A 5,380-nucleotide genomic window follows, 5' to 3' on the forward strand; every position below is an offset into this window, starting at 1 on the left:
GGAGGCTGAGGCACGAGAATTGCTTGGACTTGGGAGGTGGATGTTGCAGTGGGCTGAGCTGAGATTGTGTCACTGCACTCCGACCTGGGCAACAGAGCGAGACTCCGTCTCAAAAAAAAAAAAATAAAATAAAATAAAATAAAATAAAATAAAAGAGGACTGCCAACTCTGGCTGGCTGGGCTGGGCTGGGCAACGTAAGTCAATCTCACCTCTCGTGGGGCTGGAGGATAGACACACCCTGGATTCTAGCCACTGCCACTGCCTGGGTCACTCCTCCCCTTTGAGCTTCAGTTTCCCATTTTTTTGTTTTGTTTTGTTTTGTTTTTTGAGACGGAGTCTCACTCTATCGCCCAATCCGGAGCACAGTGCAGGGTCAGGCACCGTGGCTCATGCCTGTAATCCCAGCACTTTGGGAGACCAATGTGGGCGGATCACGAGGTCAGGAGATCGAGACCATCCTGGCTACATGGTGAAACCCCATCTCTGCTAAAAATACAAAAAATAAGCGGGGTGTGGTGGTGGGAGCCTGTAGTCCCAGCTACTCAGGAGGCTGAGGCAGGAGAATGGCGTGAACTCAGGAAGCGGAGCTTGCAGTGAGCTGAGATTGCGACACTGCATTCCAGCCTGGGCAACAGAGTCAGACATAGTCTGAAAAAAAAAAAAAAGAGGATTCAGGGCTGGAAGTGGTGGCTCACGCCTGTAATCCCAGCACTTTTGGAAGCCGAGTCAGGCAGATCACCTGAGGTCAGGAATTCGAGACCAGCCTGGCCAACATGGTGAAACCCCATCTCTACTAAAAATACAAAAATTAGCCAGGCATAGTGGCTAATCCAAGTTACTTGGGAGGCTGAGGCAGGAGAATCACTTGAACTGGGAGGTGGAGGTTGCAGTGAGCCGAGATAGTACCATTGCACTCCAGCTTGGGCAACAAAAGCACAACTCCGTCTCAAAAAAAAAACAAAACAAAACAAAACAAAAGAGGATTCTGGTCCTCTGATCCTTGCCCAGCTTCCCAGGGCAGCTATGAGGATAGAAGAGTCAAGGCTGCCATTTTCAAATGGTTTTTTGAAGTAGAATATCATTTTCACCCATAATCTTATCCAGAAGGCCAACATATGAAACACATAAAATGGGTGTTTCATCAGCATAAATTTCTAAGCTGAAGATGGGGACAGATCATTAGTCTAAAGTCACTCTAGAGGGTAAGTGTGTAACATCTGTGATGGACACACACCCTGCCCAGGGTGTGGGTGAGGGCCAGGGTCCTGCTGGGAGCTACCCCAGCACCCAGTCTATCTCTGCAGTTGTCTGTATTGCATATCATCAAGAAAGACTTGAAGCTTCCAGACAAAAAGCTGCTTTTAAAAAATGAATTCAAAGCAAACTTTGGTGACAACTCCAAGGCCCAGACAGGGACTTCAAGTGTTCGCACAGCCCATCTGATGATTCTCGCCCTCCTGTCATCTGGGCTTCAGACTCCCCCTTGGGGACACAAGGCAGCTGGGTCCACCTCCAGGGGCCCATCTGTTTACTTCTGCAGATCCAAATCCAATGGCCAAGATCACTTGGCCAGTGACCTGGCTCCCCACAACCTCTCAGAAGCCTGAGGGCTGCAGGCTGGGCAACAGAGTGTGTGTGGAGAGGCTTTCAAGGACCAGCCTGGGGCTCAGCTCGGATGTGGGAAGCAGGGCAGGTAGGGTGAGATGGGGTAGGATGGGTGAGGGGTAGGGAGCTGGCCAAGGCCTGGGAGTTTAAAAATAAATCCTGTAGGCCTGGTGACATCACTGGAGCACAGGATGTCCCTGGCAGGGGCTGGGAGTGGCAGAGGGGACACAACAGGGGGTAGGGCAGAGAGGGTCCTGATCCGCCCGTTCTGTTTCTGGGATTGTGTGTGTGTGTGTGTGTGTGTGTGTGTGTGTGTGTGTGTGTGTGTGTGTGTGTGTGTGTGTGTATGTGACAGAGTCTTGCCCTGTTGTCCAGGCTCACTGCAACCTCTGCTTCCTGGGTTCAAGCCATTCTCTTGCCTCAGCCTCTGAGTAGCTGGGATTACAGGTGCGTGCCACCACGCCTGGCTAAATTTTTGTATTTTTAGTAGAAATGGGGTTTTGCTGTGTTGGCCAGGCTGATCTCAAACTCCTGGCCTCAACTGATCTGCAAGTCTCGGCCTCCCAAAATGCTGGGATTACAGGCGTGAGCCACCGTGCCTGGCCCTCTTTGTGTTTAGAGAGACCAGGCCTGTGTTGTCCTGGAGCAGAGGGGCTGCCAGGGCCCTCTCCCCACTAGACACTTGGGAGCATTCCATATTGCATCTGTGAAAACGGAGGCCCAGAGAGGCTGTGACTTGCCTGAGCCTCTGCTTTCAGAGAATTGGCAGCTTCAGGACTCCAGCCAGCAGTGTCGGCCTCTCCTGAAGTCTGGTGGGCATGGTCAGGAGGACCACTGGGGAGAAGGCTTGACCGGATGAGGGTTGAGGGATGCACCAATTGAGCCAATGCCTAGCAAGGTGCTGACAGGGGCTGTGCAGCAGACAAGCCCCTTCCACCTGACCATTGCCTCTGTGCCTCACTCACCATGTGGAGGGACTGGACAGGGATTAGTGCTGCCCCCATTTTACCGAAGAGAAAACCAAGACCCAAGGGGACAAAGTGGCTTGCTCCAGGCCACACAGCAAGCACATCATGCCCAGCTAGAATGGGGTCTGGTCTCTTCCGACAGTCCCCAGCTTAGCTGCTGATAGAGAAGCAGGTCCACAGTTGAGGTAGAGTCAGGGTGGGGGAAGAGGGGTTGCCATGGAGATACAGGGATGGGGCGGGAGGGAGCCCCGTGCTTCTGCTCTTCTGGCCTCCTTCAGGTCCCTCCTACTCCTCTCCCCTCCTCCACAGGGCTCACACTCTTTCTGCACTGTGGACAAAGTCCAGCCTCCTTGCCCAGCCAAAGTTCTCTGGGCACATCAAGCCTCATCTCCCACCAAACCAGCACACTCTAAGCTCACCAAAGAGCTCACAGATCCCTACAGCGATTGCTATTTCAGGCCTCTGAGCAGCAGAACAAGCTGTTCCCTCTGCTGGGGATGCCCCTCCCGAATCTTCTGGGGTAACTCCTCTTCATCCTTCAAAATTCAGCTCTGAGCCCTCACTGCTCCATCAGACCTCCATCACGGGGCCGGGCGCGGTGGCTCAAGCCTGTAATCCCAGCACTTTGGGAGGCCGAGACGGGCGGATCACGAGGTCAGGAGATCGAGACCATCCTGGCTAACACGGTGAAACCCCGTCTCTACTAAAAATACAAAAAACTAGCCGGGCGAGGTGGCGGGCGCCTGTAGTCCCAGCTACTCCGGAGGCTGAGGCAGGAGAATGGCGTAAACCCGGGAGGCGGAGCTTGCAGTGAGCTGAGATCCGGCCACTGCACTCCAGTCCGGGAGACAGAGCCAGATCCGTCTCAAAAAAAAAAAAAAAAAAAAGACCTCCATCATGATTGTGATTGCGATTGTGGTATGTTTGCTGCCTGCCCCTCTTCCTGTATCAACAACTCTTTTAGGGCAGGAAGTGTATTTTATTCATCTTTTCATGCCTAGTGTTTAGCTAGGGCCTGGATGGAGGAATTAAACTGAGTCCTGATTTTTCTGTACCCTCCTCACCAGGGACTTTGTCCAAGTCACATCCCCTCTCTGAGCCTTCATTTTTATTTATTATTATTATTTTGAGGCAGGGTCTCACTCTTGTCGCCCAGGCTGGAGTGCAGTGATGCAATCTTGGCTCACTGCAGCCTCCACCACCCGGGTTCAGATGATTCTCCTGCCTCAGCCTCCCGAGTAGCTGGGACTACAGGCATGTGCCACCATGCCCGGCTAATTTTTTGTATTTTTAGTAGAGGAGGGGTTTTGCTATGTTGGCCAGGCTGGTCTCAAACTCCTGGACTCAAAGCAATCTGTCTGCCTCGACCTCCCAGAGTGCTGGGATTACAGTTGTGAGCCACTGCGCCCGGCCTCACTCTCTGAGCCTTTAAAATGGGGACAATAAGGCCCATTTTGCACGGTTGCTGGAGGACAGGGTCCAATATATCCCTTAGCAGGCAGTAAACGATACCTGTATGGGTGGGCGTGGTGCTCTGAGGTCATGATCAGGACATTCTCTGACCAAGGCTCCCAGTTCATCCTCATCTTCCCTGTCTTTCCATCCTGCCCCATCAAATCAAGGCTGCCGCAGTCCCCACCTGCACCTGCCATCACCTGCTGTCAGCTAGCTCTCTTCCCTAAAACCCTCCCTGCTCTCAAATCATCTCAAAGCTTAGAAGGTAGATTAGAAGGTAGAGCACATTTCAAATGCAGAGGCCCAGGCCCCATTCCCAAGAGGCCTGGTGTGGAACCCCGGAATTAACTTTGCTCAGCAGCTTCCCCGTGGCCATGCCCCTGCTGTAGGGGAGCCTCCTGGGGCGACATGGAAGCGCCCGATGATGTCCTAACCTGGGGAAGAAGGGAGAGCAAATGCCGTGTGGTGGGATGTGGGTGGCCATGACCTCAGGTGGCAGCTACCTCCTGTCCTCTGTTGCTTTCCCAAGGGTGAGGCAATCCAGCCTGGACCAGGGGCCTCCTCGGTCCTGAGCAGCAGGCGGCTGGGCCGGCGGCTTCCTGCCTTGGCCTCGCACTTGAGCGCCGGCTGTGTGCAACTGGGCCGTGGCCATCTCTCCACCGAGCTCTGTCTGCGGAGACACAGAGGGGGACATAAATAACACCCAGCCTCGGCCAGGCACGGTGGCTCACGCGTGTAATCCCAGCACTCTGGGAGGCCGAGGTGGGCAGATCACCTGAAATCAGGAGTTCGAGACCAGCCTGACCAACATGGAGAAACCCTGTCTCTACTAAAAATACAAAATTAGCCGGGCGTGGTGGCGCATGCCTGTAATTCACAGCGACTCCGGAGGCTGGGGCAGGTGAATCGCTTGAATCCGGAAGGCAGAGGTTGCGGTGAGCCGAAGTCGCGCCATTTCTCTCCAGCCTGGGCAACAAGAGCGAAACTCCGTCTCAAAAATAAAAACAATAAAAATAACACCCAGCCTTGAGGTAGGGGGGGTAGGGGAGGCCGCCGCGGGGCCTCGGGGACAGAAGACGCGCTCAATGGGGAAGAGCTTGCGGCCGGGCCCCGGGGCGGAAGTCCCTCGTGGAGGTGAAGTCCGAGGAGGAGGAGGAAGAGAAGGAGGAGGGTTCAGCGGTCTGGAAGCTGCCGGCCCGGGCGGGGCGGGAGGTGTGAAGATGCCAGGCCCCCGGGGAGGGCAAAGGGCGTGTGGGCCTTAACAGGCCGCAGAGCGGTCGGGGCCGCCCACTCCGCGGGTGCCGGAGGCGAGAGGCCCCCCAGGCTCCTCTCCACACCCCGCGCGGCCATG

This window comes from Colobus angolensis, unplaced genomic scaffold (genome assembly GCF_000951035.1).
Source record: "Colobus angolensis palliatus isolate OR3802 unplaced genomic scaffold, Cang.pa_1.0 Scaffold239, whole genome shotgun sequence".
Taxonomy (NCBI): domain Eukaryota; kingdom Metazoa; phylum Chordata; class Mammalia; order Primates; family Cercopithecidae; genus Colobus; species Colobus angolensis.